Here is an 18,688-nt window from a genome sequence, read left to right on the forward strand (position 1 = left end):
CACAGCTTCTTACGGCAACAATAAGACTATAGTACCACAGACAGACACCAAGGGGAGCAAGAGATTATGGGCTGCAGAAAAGAGGCAAGTAAACCTTTAATTGAGGAATTATATACACAGCCCAGAGAAGACCTATTGCCAAAAAAAAGTTGGAAAAAGCCCTAGAATCTCTAGCTGGTTGACTGGTGAAGGTCTTACCCTGTATAAAGCCAGACTGAAATGCCCAAAGCTTACAAAAAGATTGCAAGGCATACAAAGCAGAGAAACATGGCTCAAAGAAACAAAATAAATCTCTAGAAACCAACCCTAAAGATATGGAGATCTGTTAATTACCTGACAAATAATCCAAAATAATCATCTTAAAGATGCTCAATGAGCTAAAAGAGACCATACCCCACAAAACAAAATCAGGAAAACAATGCATGTACAAAATGAGGATATCAACAAAGAGACAGAAACTATAGAAAAGAACCAAATGCAAATTCTGGAGCTGAAGAATATAATAACTGAATGGAAGAATTCACTGGAGGGTTCATACTTGACCAAAGAGAAGAGTCAGTAACTTTGAAAACAGTTCATTTGAAATTATTGAGTCTGAGGGAAAATAAATGAAGAAAAATGAAGGGAACTTAAGGAGCTTATGGGACACCATCAAATGAAACAACATATGGATTATGGAAATCCCAAACATAGAAGAGAGAAAGGGTTGAGATCCTGCCTGAAGAAATAATGAGCCTGTATTAGTCCGTTTTCATGCTGCTGATAAAGACATACCTGAGGCTGGGCAGTTTACAAAAGAAAGAGGTTTATTGGACTCACAATTCCACGGAGCTGGGGAGATCTCACAATCATGGCAAAAGGTGAAAGGCACATCTCACACTGTAGCAGACAAGAGAAGGGAGCTAGTGCAGGAAAACTCCTATCTTTTTTTTTTTTTTTTTTTTTTTTAAATCATCAGATCTCATGAGACTCATTCACTATCACGAGAACAGCACAGGAAAGACTCACCCTTATAATTCAATCACCTCCACCAGGTTCCTCCCACAACACATGGGAATTGTGGAAGTTACAATTCAAGATGAGATTTGGGTGAGGACACGGCCAAACCATATCAGACCCCAAATTTCCCAAATTTGAGGAAAGAAATTGCCATACAAATTCAAGCAGCTCAACAAACTCCAACAAAAATAATCCCAGCGAGCCCCACATAGAGTCATGCTATAATCACATATTGTCAAAATTGCGAAGAGCATCCTGAAAGCAACAAAAGAAAAGTGACTGAACATATGCAATGGAGCTCCTATAAGATGATCAGCAGATACCTCAGCAGGAACCTTAATGGCCAGAAGGGAGCAAGATTATCTATTCAAAGTAATTTTAAAAAGAAAGAAAAAAACCCTTTGCCAGCCAAAAAAATACCTGAACAAAACTGTCATTCAAAAATGAAGGAGAAATTGTCTTTCCCAGATAAACAAAAGCTGAGGGAGCTCATTACCAGTAGACCCACTCTACAAAGAATACTGAAGTGTCCTTCAAGTTGAAATGAAAGCATTCTAGAAAGCAATGTAAGAACATAGGAAAATATAAAGCTTCCTGGTAAAGGTAAACATATAGACAATTTTAGAACCACAGAGTATTGTAATGTTTATGTGTAAATCAATTTTAATTCTAATATAGTATTTAAAAGATAAAAGCATAATATAACTATAAATCTACGTTAATACACAATTTCAAAAGACGTAATTTGTGACATCAATAATAAAGTGGCAGCAGGAGATATAAAAAGGAGTAATTTTTATATCTGATTAAAGTTACATTCTTTTTCATTTTTTCGAGATGGAGTTTAGCTCTTGTTGCCCAGGCTGGAGTGCAATGGTGTGATCTTGGCTCACTGCAACCTCTGCCTCCCGGGTTCAAGCAATTCTCCTGCCTCAGCCTCCCAAGTAGCTGGGATTACAGGCATGCACCACCACGCCTGGTTAATTTTGTATTCTTAGTAGAGACGGGGTTTCGTCAGGCTGGTCTCGAACTCCTGAACTCAGGTGATCCACCCGTCTGGGCCTCCCAAAGTACTGGGATTACATGCAGGAACCACCATGCATGTAATGCATGTAATGTGGCCAAAATTACATTCTTATCAGTTTAAAATAGATTTTTCTAATTTTAATGTTTTATATAATCTCCATGGTAACAACAACAGAACTACCTATAGGAGATACACAAAAGGAAATAAAGAGTGAATCAAAGCATGTCAACACAAAAAGAAACCAATTCATGAAACACAAAGGAAGGCAGCAAGGGAGGAAAAGGGACAAAATACCTATAAGACCCACAGTAAACAGTTAACAAGATGGCAATAGTAAGGCCTTCCCTATGATAATTACTTTCAATGAAAATGGATTAAAGACTTCAATCCAAAGACACAGGATTGGCTGAATGGGTTTTTAAAAAATCAAGATCCAATTATGTTGTCTACAAGAGACTCACTTTTGACCTAAAGACTTATGTAAGTTGAAAGTGAAAGAATGGAAAAAGATATTCCAATGCAAATCGTAACCAAAAAAGAGCAGAGACAGCAATACTTAGACAAAATAGACTGAAGACAGAAATGCTCACAAGAGACGAAGGGTATCATACACTGATAAAAGGGTCAACTCACCAAGAAAATATAACAATTGTATGTGAACCTAACATCAGAGCTCCCATATATGTGAAGCAAACATTGAGATAATTGACAATAGAATTAGACACCAACACAATATTAGGATACTTCAAATCTCCACTTTCAGTTATGGATAGAACACCCACACAGAAGATCCAGAAAGAAACAGGACTTGAACAACCACTATAAACCAACTGGATCTAACAAACATAAGCAGAACACTCAACAATAGCGAAAAGACCTTCTCAAGCACATAAGAAATATTCTTCAGCATAGACCATAGGCTATGCCACAAAACAAGTCTTAACACATTTTTTTTGGGGGGGGGGTATAAAAATATGACTTTTTTCCTCATTATCACATCAGTTATCAAAGAAACAGTACATAACAAAAATACAAAGCTCCGTTGGATTTTTTTTTTGTCTTTTTTCTCCCCCCATCCCACTCCTACCCAACAGCCCCTTGCCAGGGAGTCCCCGGCTGATGCCTGGATGCTATCCCTAAGATCACCCCAGGGCTCAGTAGAAACGGTGGTCCAGGTCTCTCTGGGGGCTAGCGAGTATGAGTAAGCCTTGCCCAATACCAGGGGGTCCAGCAGCTAGAAGAAGGCATAGTAGTTGCTGAAGAGGTTTAGGGCCAGTGAGATGGTCTGGTGCCACTTTTCAGAGGACATTAGGGAGTACAGCTGATAGACAATGACAGCTCCCTCCAGCAGCAGGAGGATGTTGAGGATCTGCAGGGGGTTGCTGAAAAAGAAGTGGAACTGGAAGTGGGAGACATCAGAGGAGATAGCCACGTTGTAGTGTCCTACTGCTTTGTAGACGTTCTTGCTGTGCTTCACAAGCATGCCCTGTGGTCACGTGCATTCTTCAGTCCACCTGGAGGCACAGCCCAACAGTGCCCCTTAACCCCAGCTCACCCACAAAAAGGGTACCAGAAGACTGGGCAGGAGAGAATTACCAGGGCTCTACTTCCATTTCTAGCAGTACAAGACCAGCCCGGACAACATAGCAAGACCCCCTCTTTATAAAAAAAAAAAAAAAAAAAAAAAAGCCGGGTATGGTGGTGCACCTGTAATCACAGTGCTTTGAGAGGCTGAGGTGGGAGGATCACTTGAGCTCAGCAGTGAGCTATGATCATGCCGCTGCACTCTAGCCTGGGTGACAGGGCAAGACCTGTTTCTAAAAGTAAAAAAAAAAAAGCTATTGAGAGGTATAGAAAGATAAGGACTAAAAAGTGGTCTTTGGGGCAGGAGTGGTGGCTCACACCTGTAATCCCAACACTTTCAGAGGCTGAGGCAGGAAGATCACTCAAAGCCAGGGGTTCAAGACTAGCCTGGGCAACAAAGCAAGACCCAGTCTCTCTCTAAACAAAACAAAACAAAACAAAAAAGGTCTTTGGATGAGAATTTTGGAATAGTGCTAGACAGAAGGAAGCATGAGATAATACTAGTGAGAGAGTAGATTGCAGGACGAGATAGGAAGATAAGCCACCCTGGACAAATTTGTAAAGGTTAGGAATGAACCCAGTGACAGCTGAAGGGCAGGTGACAAAGTGAGAGTGAGAGATGACTTTTTTTCTTTAATTTGTTTAAGATGGGAAATGATACCAATTGCTCAGTTGCCTATTCCCTCACCCAGCCTCAGGTCTAATTCTCAGGCCTGATGGGGTTTGCAGTGTGGTCTTTTTTTTTTTTTTTTTTTTTTTTTTTTTTTTTTTGAGACGGAGTCTGGTTCTGTCGCCCGGGCTGGAGTGCAGTGGCCGGATCTCAGCTCACTGCAAGCTCCGCCTCCCGGGTTTACGCCATTCTCCTGCCTCAGCCTCCCGAGTAGCTGGGACTACAGGCGCCCGCCGCCTCGCCCGGCTAGTTTTTTGTATTTTTTAGTAGAGACGGGGTTTCACCGTGTTCGCCAGGATGGTCTCGATCTCCTGACCTCGTGATCCGCCCGTCTCGGCCTCCCAAAGTGCTGGGATTACAGGCTTGAGCCACCGCGCCCGGCCGAGCAGTGTGGTCTTTATCTCCCTGTAGTCCTGGAGAGGAATGGAGAAGTAGTGTTGGTGCCACTAGGGTGTCATTCTCTTAAGACAGATACAATGCTGTTTCTTTACTGTTTATTTAGCCTGGCTAAAATACTGGCTAAGTTGCTGTCACAAAAATGCTCCAAATATGCAGTAGCTCAAACAAGATAAAGCATATTTCTTTCTCACTTAGCAGCCTGAAAGTGGACAGGTGGTTCAAGGTGAGTAGGTGTTTTTGTTCCATTTCATCCAGGGACACCCTTTTGTCTCGGGGCCTGCAGCCGTGCCAGGGTGTGCCATCTGCTGCAGGGTAGAGGTGACTCAAAGCCCATGGGTAAGGAAAATGGGCGGATGCAGTAAGTAGTTTCCCTTTTTGAGGACCTGACCTGGAAGTTGCAATCATCAAGTCTACTCACATCCCATTGGCTAAGAATGAGTGTCATGGCCACGCCCAGATGCAAGGGTGTGCACTCCAGCTGGGTGGCTGGCCAGAATCCAATCCTGGGAATTGACACAGGAGGACACTTAGCCTTCTCTGCTTCCAATGCCAACTCCAGCAATATCTTTCCAGAACTGAGACCTCTCATACTGTTCCAGCCTGTAGGGCAGATATTTGGTAGATACCTGGTATAAGCAAGTCAGCTGCTTAGAGCTGGCATCCCTTTCTTCTGAGACGATCTTGCTCTGTCATCCAGGCTGGAGTGCAGTAGTGCAGTCTGGGCTCACTGCAGCATCCGCTTCCTGGGTTCAAGTGATTGTCATGCCTCAGACTCCCTAGTAGCTGGCATTACAGGCACATACCACCACACCTGGCCAATTTCTGTATATATTTTTGTAGAGACGGGGTTTCTGCCGTGTTGCCCGGGCTTGTCTTGAACTCCTAAGCTCAGGCGATCCACCTGCCTCTGCCTCCCAAAGTGCTGGGATTACAGGCATGAGCCACTGCACCCGGCTGCTGGTGTCCCTTTTGATTGGGCCACCCTCTGTCTACCTGGCCATGTCTGGATGCAAGTGTCGTGAGACACCTTAACTGTCACGCCACTCCTCCCTAGTTAGCATGGCAGAAGAGGTTTTCCTGGATTTCTTCTTCCTTATGACTAATCTAAAATAGGAAGATCTTCTCCTTCAGTGCATTTATTTTTCATAATACCCAGGCAGCGTTCTCTTGCTTTGTCTTTCTGCTTATTACCTATTGAAAGGAAAGTTTCCAAATATAGGCAAAAATTCTTCACTTTTTCTTTCAATTTCAGTGCTCATATGTAGATCACTACAAACAGAACTTCTAAAAATGTTAGTAGTGACTGGCCAGAGCATTAGGCCAGGCCATAGCTCAGGATGCTGGAAGTCACTGAAGAAGAAGGCAGGAACCACAGGAATGAGGGAGGTCTTGGTGGCTGGTGAATGGCAGTGATGAGAACAGGTAGGGAATGTCAAAGAAACCGGATTTTACACAAGGTAGAGGGGGAATGGCTTGCAAGTGGTTGTGTGGAGGAAGGTGCACAGTGACCTTACACCTTTTACAAAACACAAATGTTTTGTGACCTTACACCTTTTACAAATCAAAACGATCACAGATTGAAATGTAAAAACTGCAAAACTAGCTGGGTGTGGTGGCATGCGCCTCTCGTCCCTTCTACTTGGGAGGCTGAGGCAGGAGGATTACTTGAGCCCAGGAGTTTGAGACTGTGGTGAGCCATGACTGTACCACTGTACTCCAGCCTAGGCAGAGGGAGGCTCTGTCTCTGGAAAAAAAATAAAAGTGCCAAACTAGAAAAATTCTAGAAGATAACACAGCAGAAAATCTAGATGAACTTAGATTTGGCTATGAGCTTTTGTATGCAACACCAAAAGCAAGATTCATGAAAGAATTGCTTGAGACACCTAATTTCCCTAAGTAAGAAGAAATGGATCAAGGGATCTGCACATTTTGCACACTGAGGGCCACAGTCTGGGTAGCCAGGCCCTGGAAACGGCATAGCTAGTAATGCTGACATCAGTCAAAGACCACTGGGTCTGACCTGCAGACCCTGGCCACGCGACAGATGAAGAAATGCACTCAGGCACAGGTATCCCATGAAAGAGCAGACTAGAGGTCCAGGCAGCTTCACAGAAAGAGCTGTAGCAGCCAGGGGCCCTGACAAGCTGGCACCCTGTGCATTTATTCAGTACAGATACAATGACAAAGGTCTCAAGTAAACACCACTAGAGGGTAATTAACATTGCTGAGAGCAGTCCTGCACCCACAGAGGACCAAAGGTTGGTCTTAGGACCACGTGAGTAAACAAGTCATTTAGATAAACTCCTCTACATTGCTATGTATCTATGCCCTAAGCTTTTAAGAGAATTCAGTTGCCTTAAGCCGAATCTTTTTTTTTTTTTTTTTTTTTTTTTTTTGAGGCGGAGTTTCGCTCTGTCTCCCAGGCTGGAGTGCAGTGGCCGGATCTCAGCTCACTGCAAGCTCCGCCTCCCGGGTTTACGCCATTCTCCTGCCTCAGCCTCCCGAGTAGCTGGGACTACAGGCGCCCGCCACCTCGCCCGGCTAGTTTTTTTTTGTATTTTTTAGTAGAGACGGGGTTTCACCATGTTAGCCAGGATGGTCTCGATCTCCTGACCTCGTGATCCGCCCGTCTCGGCCTCCCAAAGTGCTGGGATTACAGGCTTGAGCCACCGCGCCCGGCCAAGCCGAATCTTTCACTGAAGCTACGCAAACCTCCCAGCCTGCCAAGAAGGTTTGTGTCTATTTCCTATAAGTTTATTTTTGTAATTTCTCCCACCACCCTGACCAACCCCCTACGGTAACTTGTTTGTGAATAAGGAACAATTTATTCCTCATCATACTAAGAAGCCATGTGACCCATTGTCCTGGATCAGAGACAAACACCAAGTGCCTCCCCAACACCAATGTCATCCTGAATGTCAACAGAAAACACTGGCCGCGGAGAAGTTTTTAAACCTCTTAAAGCATTTTGCCAATGACCAGACTTCAATAATCTTCCTTTATGTACAAAAAATTTAAAACCAGTGGCAGCAAAGGCACAGTACTTAATAAAGCAACTAAGAAGTACAAGACACTGATTTATATGCTGTTGCTAGATTTGGAGAGGCAGGACTATTTATTAGGCTGAAAAGGTGGTGGTCATCTGGTATCTTCCTAAAAAAGTTTATCAGGGTCCTAATCCTTTTCCAGAAGGCAAACTAAGGCCTGGAACAAGACAAGGTCTTCTCCAAGGCCACACAACTAGTCACTGACAGAGGATTCATTTCAAAGTCCTGTCCTTTCAGGTCTGTGCCTACAAACCAACACTTCAATCTGACTATTTCAACCTGGCCAAAAGCAACACAAAACACCCAAACAAGCATTTTAGGGGAAGAAAAAAACAGAGGCAACTGGACAGACAGGGGCAAGTCCAATGTGGCCTCCCAGATAAACCTCAATGCACTTACTTCTTTTGGCACAGACACTTCCTTCTGAACTTTGTAGGGAAGTCACATCACATTGCACTCTGTCCATGTGAATTCAACCCCGTGGGTGAACCAAACTTAAAAGCATTAAATTCTACAAATAGGCCCGGCACAGTGGCTAACACCTGTAATCCCAGGACTTTGGGAGGCCAAGGCGGGCAGATCACCTGAGGTCGGGAGTTCGAGACCAGCCTGACCAACATGGAGAAACCCCATCTCAACTAAAAATACAAAATTAGCCAGGCATGGTGGCACATGCCTGTAATCCCAGCCTCCTCGGCAGGCTGAGGCAAGAGAATCGTTTGAACCCAGGAGGCGGAGGTTGCGGTGAGCCAAGATCATGCCATTGCACTCCAGCCTGGACAACAAGAGTGAAACTCCGTCTCAATACATTCATTCATTCATTCGTTCTACAAATAGCCACTAGTAGAATTATTAACATAGAAAACCATGATGGGTACTAACAGATTCACTCAGAAGGAGCGGGCTAAAATTAATTCACATATGTGTAGCTGGCTCGGAGAAGACACAGGGCTTGGAGGAAGTAAGACTGTTCAGCATGATTTAAAATTGATTTATGAGCTTACTGTAGCACTTGGAATAGAAAAAAATAATCTTTTCAGCGCCTCCGACCCCTCTCTCAAATTACACCAGGGTGCGACTGAGGAACAACAGCGCCGACCACCCATCCTTCTGGATCCTTGGGGAAATTAACTTTTTGGATGGGAGAGTCAGTAGACGAGGCTTCATTTTCCATCAGGGAACACGAACTGCTGCGGGAAGATCCCAGCTTCCGGCTAAAGCTGCAGCGGTAGGAGCCGCCGACCAGCTCGCCGTCCAGTCCCCAGAGCCCGGGCTTTAGGCAAAGCGTAGAGCCGCAAACCAGTTTTGCCGCCAAGAACCCGGCCAGGTGCGTCTCCTCCCGGGCCTCGCAAGGAACAGGTTAGCGAGACGACTTCCAGCTTTCTCTGCCCGGCCCCAAACGCCTGCCGCCCCTGCCCAGCCGCCCGCTCTCTGGCGGCCTCTGCAAGTCTCCACGCAGAAGCGGCTCCGTGCTGCCAGCGCTGGCGCCCCGCGAAGCCCCGCGGCCAAATGACAGGACTTGAGGGCAAAGGAGGACAAAGTTCCCACCAGGTGGGCACTGCGGGAAGGAGGCCGACGACCCCGAGATTCTCCGGCGACCCCAGCGGGCCACCCCGGGGCGGTGAGGGGTCCCGAGGCAAGTGCGCGGCGGCGCCGGCCGCTTCCCCCGCGGCCCGGGAAGGTCACGCCGCCCGGACGCCGAGGCCCGCCCCGCGCCCCGCTCCCTCCGCCCCGCGCGCTCCCCACAGCTGGAGGCGCCCGGCCGGTCTGCGCTCTCTGCAGCGCCAGCGTGGCCACGTCCCGCTCGGGCTCCGCCGCCTGCTCTCGGCTCCGGGTCGCCGGCCGGGGCGGCCACTGTTAACACCCACGTCGGCCGCGGCCGGCCCTCCGCGCAGGCAGCCCTGGCGGCGGCCCCGGGAAGCTCAGGGGCGCCCCTGCGACCGGGGAGCGGGCTGCACAGTGCCGCGCCCGGGCTGGGACCTGGAGCCGCCGCCACCCGCACGGGAAGCGGAAGTGGGCGCTGAGCCGCGGCGCGCCCACCCAACCCAGCCCAACCCAGCCCGCGAGCTGGCGTGGCGCTGCCGCCGACCCTGGCAAAGCTGGAGGGCAGGGCCTGCGCGCCTGGGGACTTGCCCGCCTCTGGGCTCCGCAGGATCATCTCTGAGCTCGGACCTGGGCTGAGGATGAGGGCTGGGGGCTGGGAATGTCAGTGGGAGGCTGACATTGTTGGGAGGCTAAGGCGTTATTTATAAATTATATTTGAGTACAAAATTATACTCGGGATTCAAGGCCCTAATATAAAATACAGTTGAGTATGAAAGTACAGGAATTAGCCGGGCGCGGTGGCTCACGCCTGTAATCCCAGCACTTTGGGAGGCCGAGGCGGGCCGATCACTTGAGGTCAGGAGTTCGGGACCAGCCTGGCCAGCATGGTGAACCTGCGTCTCTACTAAAAATATAAAAATTAGCCGGGCGTGGTGGTGGGCGCCTGTAATCCCAGCTACCCGGGAAGCTGAGGCAGGGGAACTGCTGGAACCCGGGAAGCAGAGGTTGCAGTGAGCTGAGGTCGCACCACTGCACTCCAGCCTGGGAGACAGAGCAAGACTCTGTCTCAAAAAAAAAAAAAAAAAAAAAAAACCCACAAAAAACAAAAAAACTGGAATTGCAGTGATGGAAAGTAAATTCCCTTATTACCAGTTTTTTTTTTGGGGGGGGGGGGGGGGTTGTTTTTTTGTTTTTAAGCCAGGCCGGGCGGGCTAGCTCACGCCTGTGATCCCAGCACTTTGGGAGGCAGATGTGGGCGGATCACCTGAGGTCAGAGATTGGAGACGAGCCTGACCAACATGGTGAAACCCCTTCTCTACTAAAAATACGAAAATTAGCCGGGCATAGTCGTGGGCACCTGTAATCCCTGCTGCTTGGGAGGCTGAGGCAGGAGAATCACTTGAACCCGAGAGGTGGAGGTTGCAGTGAGCCAAGATTGCACCATTGCACTCCAGCCTGGGCAAAAAAGTGGGACTCCATCTCGAAAAAAAAAAAAAAAGCCATTTCCCAATCCCCCTCTCCCAAGGAAATCCATATGATGCGATTTCTGCAAGTGCACTGATGAAAACTGTAACACTGTCGGCTCGGATCTTGTAGGTTATATCTGTGGTTCTCTGGCATTTTGTTAAACAAGTGAAAGCATTCAAGGAAGCTGTTGTTTGCCCAGAGTAATTTTCTTTAATGCCCTAAGGCAAAGGGTCAGAAGGGTCTTGGTCTATTTGAGACAGCCACTCAACAAACAAACAGCTTTGGTTCAGCCTTTGTGTATTGATTTTCATTTTCAACACTATTTTCTTCCTTAAACAGGGTGTGGACCAGGCGCGGTGGCTCACGCCTGTAATCCCAGCACTGTGGGAGGCTGAGGTGGGCGGATCACCTGAGGTCTGGAGTTTGAGGTCAGCCTGGCCAACATGGCGAAAACTCGTCTCTACTAAAATTACAAAAATTAGCCCAGCGTGGTGGCGTGTGCCTGTAACCCCAGCTACTCGGGAGGCTGAGGCAGGAGAATCACTTGAACCCGGGAGTTGGAGGTTGCAATGAGCTGAGATTACACCACTGCACTCCAGCCTGGACGACAGAGGGAGACTCCATCTGAAAAAGAACAAAAACGAAAAAAAAACAGGGTATGGCGACACATGCCTCTACTCTCAGCTACTTGGGAAGCCAAGGCGGGAGGATCGCTTGAGGCCAGGAATTGGAGGCCGCAGTGAGCTATGATGGCACCGTTGCACTCCAGCCTGGGAGACAGAGGGACCTCATCTCTAAAACACACACACACACAAACTGTCCACACAGTGTAGTTTTCTTTTATAACTTTCAGCCTTGTTTGGATGTGCTGTTGGATTCTTTTTTTTTTCTTTTTCTTTTTTTTTTTTTTTTTTTGCTTGTTTCTTTTTTTGAGACAGAGTTTCACTCTTGTCACCTGGGCTGGAGTGAAATTGTGTGGCCTCAGCTCACTGCAACCTCTGCCTCCTGGGTTCAAGCAATTCTCCTGCCTTAGCCTTCCGAGTAGCTGGGATTACAGGCATGCGCCACCAAGCCCGGCTAATTTTGTATTTTATAGTAGGGACGGGGTTTCACCATGTTGGCCAGGCTGGTCTCGAACTTCTGACCTCAGATGATCCACCTGCCTTGGCCTCCCAAAGTGCTGGGATTACAGGTGTGAGCCACTGCACCCGGCCACGCTGTTGGATTATTACCTATGTTATTTAAGTGATTTGATTGGTGTTAGTGTTTAACAGGAATGCACACCTGAATAGACCTCCCAGGCTGTAGGAGATGTTATGCCGGGATCAGAGTGCCAGGTAAATGGGCACTCATCAGAATCAGCACTGTAGAACTCGAGCTTCTGGACCATAAGTGAGTACAGAAGCAAGCCAGGGAGTTGGGATGACTTGTCCAAAGTGATGGGGAACATAACGAACTGGAAACAGATCCAGGAGCCGTAACTAGTTACAGCAGCCTAGAGGGGTTGGCAGTATCGCTTGGTCCAGCGGCTTTTGCAGCTTTAAGAAAATGAGGGCCGGGCGTGGTGGCTCACGCCTGTAATCCCAGCACTTTGGGAGGCCGAGACGGGCGGATCACAAGGTCAGGAGATCGAGACCATCCTGGCTAACACGGTGAAACCCCGTCTCTACTAAAAAATACAAAAAACTAGCCGGGCGAGGTGGCGGGCGCCTGTAGCCCAGGGGAGGCTGAGGCAGGAGAATGGCATGGGCGAGCTGTGAGCTGAGATCCCGAGACCCCGTCTCAAAAAAAAAAAAAAAAAAAAAAGAAAATGAGATGGCGCAGTGGTTCACGCCTAATCCCAGCACTCGGACGGGCAGATCACAAGGTCAGGAGATCGAGACCATCCTGGCGAACCCGGAGAAAAAATGCTGGGCGAGGTGAACCTCGGGAGGCGGGCAGGCGTGAGCTTGCAGTGAGCTGAGATCTGGCCACTGCACTCCAGCCTGGGCGACAGAGCGAGACTCCGTCTCAAAAAAAAAAAAAAGAAAATGAGATCCAAAATAACCCAGATTAAGGACAGACTTGGCTGGGTGCAGTGGCTCACGCCTGTAATCCCAACATGTTGGGAGGCCGAGGCAGGAGGACTGCTTGAGCCCAGAGTTCGAGTTCAACCTGGGCAACATAGTAATGTAACTGCCCAATGGGTTCTTCTTGCCTGCTGCCTTGACTGAGCCAATTTATCGAGATTGTGGAACTGCAACAGAGAAAGAGTTTAATTCACGCAGAGCCAGCTATACAGTAGACCAGGGTTTTATTATTACTCAAATCAATCTCCCCAAGAATTCGGGGATTGGAGTTTTTAGGGATAATTTGGTGGGTAGGGGCCCAGTAAGAGTGTTAATTGGTCAGGTTGGAAGTGAAATCACAGGGAGTCTAAACTGTTCTCTTGTGCTGAGCCGGTTCCTCGGCAGGGGCCACAAAACCAGATGAGCCAATTTATGAATCTGAGTAGTGCCAGCTGATGAATCCATCGAGTCCAGGGTCTGCAAAATATCTCAAGCACTGATCTTAGGTTTCACAACAGTGATGTCATCCCGAGAAGCAATTTGGGGAGGTTTGGAATCTTGCAGCCTCCAGCTGCATGACCCCTGAACCATAATGTGTAATCTTGTGGCTCATTTGTTAGTCCTACCAAGGCAGTGTAGTCCCCAGGCAGGAAGGGGGTTTCTTTTGGGAAAGGGTTGTTATCGTCTTTGTTTCAAAACTAAACTATAAGCTCCTCTCCAAGCTCCGCCTACACCCAGAACAGGTACAGTTTGGAGGTTAGAAGCAAGATGGAGTCAGTTAGGTCAGATCTCTTTCACCATCATAGTCTTCTCGGTTATAATTTTTGCAAAGGCAGTTTCAGTGAGCCTGTCTCTACTGAAAATTTTAAAAAAAAAAAAAATTTTTTTTTTAAACCTGGTGTGGTGGCACACGGCTGTAGTCCCACCTACTGGGGAGACTGTGGCAGGAGGATCGCTTGAGCTTGGGAGGTTGAAACTGAAGTGAGCCGTGTTCAAACAACTGCAGTCCAGCCTGGGCGACTGAGCAAGACCCTGTCTCAAAAAAATAAATAATAAATAAAATAATTTTAAAAAAAGGAAGGACCCTGTTATAGATTAGAAAGAGCACTGGACTTGGGGCCAGGATGTTTGTGTAAATGTCCCTCTGTGACCTTTAGTGAATCAGCCTTTTGTAAACTCCAGCCACAGCATGCACCGGTTCCTTTGAACCCCCTGTGCTCCATCAACCCGTGGGAACAATCCACCATGCAGGGCGCCTGGTACTCTCCTCGAGCCATTGGCCCCAGGCCTAATGCTTTGTCTTGTCTTCCTTGAGCCCCTTCCTCTCCTATCCTCACAAGGGCTGTTCCAAACTCTCATCACTCCCAAGCCTTGCACATTTCTCCACTCCATGCTTCCCCTGTGCAAGCATCAGCCTCAATTTGTTCTATAAGAAACAATCGGAATTTTGCTCAGATTTTTAATACCTAATCTACGAAGTTGCCTTTTTTTTTTTTTTTTTGAGATGGAGTCTCGCTCTGTCACCCAGGCTGGAGTGCAGTGGTGCCATCTCGGCTCACTGCAAGCTCCGCCTCCCGGGTCCACACCATTCTCTTGTCTCAGCCTCCCGAGTAGCTGGGACTACAGGTATGTGCCACCACCCCCGGCTAATTTTTTTGTGTATTTTTAGTAGAGATGGGGTTTCACGTGTTAGTCAGGCTGGTCTCGATCTTCTGACCTCGTGATCCGCCCGCCTTGGCCTCCCAAAGTGCTGGGATTACAGGCGTGAGCCACCGCACCCGGCCAGGATTAAGTAATGTACATAGCTACTGTAATGTGGTCCTCTGACCAGGAGCATTAGCATCTCCTGGGAGTTTATTAGAAATGCAAATTCTCGAGTGTCTCCTGGACAAAGCTGCTGAATCAGAATTCTTTGGTGGGAAATAATCTGTGTCTTAGCAAGGAGCATAGATAATTTCTATGGGCCAGGTATGGTGGCTCTTGCCTATAATCCCAGCACTTTGGGAGGTGGGCGGATCTCTTGAGCCTAGGAGTTTGAGACCAGCCTGGGCAACATGGCGAAACCCTGTCTCTACAAAAAGTTACTCAGTTGAATGGAACTTCTTGGTTTCTACATTATATCAAAAATACCTCTAGAAAGTATGATCGGGTGGTAAAGTAAGCTAATTCAGATAATCAGTACCCATAATAGGTACTTCCTCCTCCTCCTGCTTTTAGAAACAAAACGGTTATATATCAATATATGGAAATAAATAATACAAACATATATAAATACTTATCAAGAATGGAATTTTTAAAGCCCCTAGATCTGTTTATGACTCATAATGCTCTTTATTATAATTATAATTGAATTAACTATTACATAAATGGTAAAGTGAGTTGAATGCTTTGGAAAGAGTCAGTAACGGTCATTTAAAATTTTTCTTTCCAATTAGGCATGAGTGAGGCAAAAATACATATGCAGGAGGATCATACGCTTAGATTGCTTTGTAAGCTTTTTTACATTCTTGCTCCACTTTTCCACTTAAACCAAAATTGAAAATATTGGAGGATGGGTGTGATATATATAAAAGATGTGTCCTAGAACTGCTATCGTGGGCCTATGTTCAAAGAAGAGGCTTTGATCCTACATCAAAAGACTGGTGAATGAGGTATATTTGTTTTGAGTTTTTTTTTTTTTTTTTTTTTTTTTTTTTTTTTTTTTGAGACGGAGTCTTGCTCTGTCACCCAGGCTGGAGTGCAGTGGCCGGATCTCAGCTCACTGCAAGCTCCGCCTCCCGGGTTCACGCCATTCTCCTGCCTCAGCCTCCCAAGTAGCTAGGACTACAGGCGCCTGCCACCTCGCCCGGCTAAGTTTTTGTATTTTTAGTAGAGACGGGGTTTCACTGTGTTAGCCAGGATGGTCTCGATCTCCTGACCTCGTGATCCGCCCGTCTCGGCCTCCCAAAGTGCTGGGATTACAGGCTTGAGCCACCGCGCCCGGCCGAGTTTTTTTTTTTTTTTTAAAGACAGAGTCTTGCTCTGCTGCCCAGGCTGCAGTACAGTGGCATGATCTCTGTTCACTGCAAGCTCCGCCTCCCGGGTTCACGCCATTCTCCTGCCTCAGCCTCCCAAGTAGCTGGTGTTTGGGTGAGGGAGAAGGGACAAGATGGAGGAAGGTGAACAAGATGGAGCAGTCCCTGTTGTTTCCGGGTTCTTCATCACAGATTTTCCCGCACCCGGGAAAAGAACGAAATCAACTGAGCATGCACAGAGTGACGTCAAGCCGGGGACACCGAAATTCAAGAAGCCACTCCTACACACACGCCCCAAACTCCTCCCCTTCCAGCTCCCAGGCATAAAAGTCCGCTGCCGGTAAGCGCCGGCGTGACTTCCTCAGCCCCCGCATTCGTGGACCGGGGAACCTCACTCGAGAGCGCTGGCGCGACTTCCCTGGCCCCCCACACCTGAGGACCAGAGAACCTCACCCAAGAGTGTGCACATATTTGCAATAAAAGACTGCCACTTATGTACTTTGGCCTCACGTTTAATTATTTAGCTCTCCTAAATTAAATTAAACAAAACAGTTGGTGCCAAAACCCGACCCGGGAGGAGACCCTTCCTCAACATCCCCTAGGGGTCTGAGGAACCTCCTCCCCAGCGAACCGGCTCCCAACCCAACCAGCCACCAACACCGAACAAGTGTTCCAGCTTTCCACTCGTGCCTCTCTGAGAATTTCTTCTTCGGTGAGTACTCCCTTTGTTAACCATCTCCGTCCGTTTCCGTGTCCTTGGCCTAGAGTCGTACGTACGCCCAAGGACGTAGCCACCCTGTGGCGCAGTGAGGTCTTCAACCCGGAGACGTCCGTCTTGAAGTTCCTCAATTCTCCGTTAGTGGCTCCAGGAGCCCCCGGTCTCTAGCAGCGGCAAAGGACGCTTTGCCACTGCGTGAGGTCGGTTTCCATTTCTGGTGGTTAAACAATGGGAACCTCACAATCCAAAATCCCTAGGAACACCCCCTTAGGGTGTCTCCTCCAAAACTTGGAAGCCTTACATTTAGCTCAAGATTTAAAACGAAAGCGGCTAATTTTCCTCTCCACTGTGGCATGGCCGCAGTATAAATTAGACAACCAGTCTCAATGGCCACCAGACGGCACACTTGACTCTAACATTCTATTAGATCTCTCTAATTTCTGCCAAAGGCTTGGAAAGTGGTCAGAGATTATCTATGTCCAAGGCTTTTCGGACTTGCGCTCTCGCCCAGACCTGTGCGCCCAGTGTTCAATGGCCCAGGTCTTGTTAGCTAAAACCCAGCCCTCGGCCCCCACACCACAAGCAGAGGAAGATTCTACTTCCATCTCAGACGAGGCCTACGGTGGGGCACCTCCCTCCCGACCCACCAACCCCCTCCCTATGCTCCTCCTACCGCCCCTCCCTCAGCCACTCCTCTTACCTCTCCCATTTCCGCCCACACTCGCTCCAAGACCGCGGTAGCGGCCCCCACTAGTCAGCCCTCTACCAGTCAGCCTGCCCCAACCCCCTCTGCCAGTCAGCCTGCCCCAACCCCCTCTACCAGTCAGCCTGCCCCAACCCCCTCTACCAGTCAGCCTGCCCCAACCCCCTCTACCAGTCAGCCTGCCCCAACCCCCTCTACCAGTCAGCCTGCCCCAACCCCCTCTACCATTCAGCCGGTCTCAACCTACCCGATGGTGAGTCTGTTTCAACCCCCCCTGTTAGTTTGTTGGCCCCCCTCCGAGAAGTTGCTGGAGCTGAGGGCATGGTTAGAGTCCACGTCCCCTTTTCCCTGGCTGACCTTTCCAAAATTGTAGAACGACTCGGCGACTTCTCAGCCAATCCCACCCAATATTCCAAAGAGTTTCGATACCTAGGCCAGGCATATGACCTTACCTGGCATGACTTACATGTCATTCTTACTTCCACTCTTCACCCAGAGGAAAGAGAGCGCATTCTTGCAGCCGCCAGGCAGCATGCAGACCAGTTACACTTAACTGACCTGGCCAGCCCAGTAGGCGAACAAGCTGGCCCATCTACAGATCCTGAGTGGGACTACCAACCTCAACAACCCGGGCATCGCAGAAGAGACCTAATGATACAATGCCTCTTAGCTGGCATGCAGGCAGCCTCTAACAAAATGGTAAATTTTAATAAGTTACAGGAGGTTATTCAATACTCAGAGGAAAATCCTGCCTCCTTTTTAAATCGCCTTACAGAGGCACTTGTCCAATTCACCCGACTGGATCCCACCTCTCCGGCAGGAGCTACTGTCCTTGCCACTTATTTTATTTCCCAGTTGGCCCCCAAAATCCGAAAAAATTAAGAAAGGCAGAGGACGGACCTCAAACCCCCATTCAGGACTTAGTCACGCTAGCTTTCAAAGTTTTTAACTCTAGAGAGGAAAGAGTTGAGGCTCTTCGAGAAGCCAGAGTAGAACAGAAGGCCACCCTTCAGGCACAAGCTTTAGTGGCTGCCCTCCAACCCGCGTTGCCCACTTTGCCGGCAGGGAAAACCAAAGATAAGTCTCTTAAGGGCTCCTGCTATAAATGTGGAGACCCAGGACGCTGGGCAAACCAGTGTCCCCAGGCCAAGCCGGCCACTCTGTCTGGTCCATGCTTTAAGTGTGGCACAACTGGGCATTGGGCAAAAAGGTGTCCAAATCCTTGCCCGCCTACCACGCCGTGCCCAACCTGCCAACAGGAAGGACACTGGAAGTCTGATTGCCCCGCCAGCAGGGCAGGCATTGCTCCTCAACGTGGTGCCTCTCCTCAAAGGCCGGAAGGCTCCTTCCAGCTCCTACACCTGGACGACGACTGACGGTGCCCACAGTCGGAGACCCCGGTCACCCTCGCCGAGCCTAGGGTAACTCTACAGATAGCAGGTAAGCCAATTTCTTTTCTCATCAGTA

This window comes from Macaca thibetana, chromosome 17, assembly GCF_024542745.1.
Source record: "Macaca thibetana thibetana isolate TM-01 chromosome 17, ASM2454274v1, whole genome shotgun sequence".
NCBI classification, from domain to species: Eukaryota; Metazoa; Chordata; class Mammalia; order Primates; family Cercopithecidae; genus Macaca; species Macaca thibetana.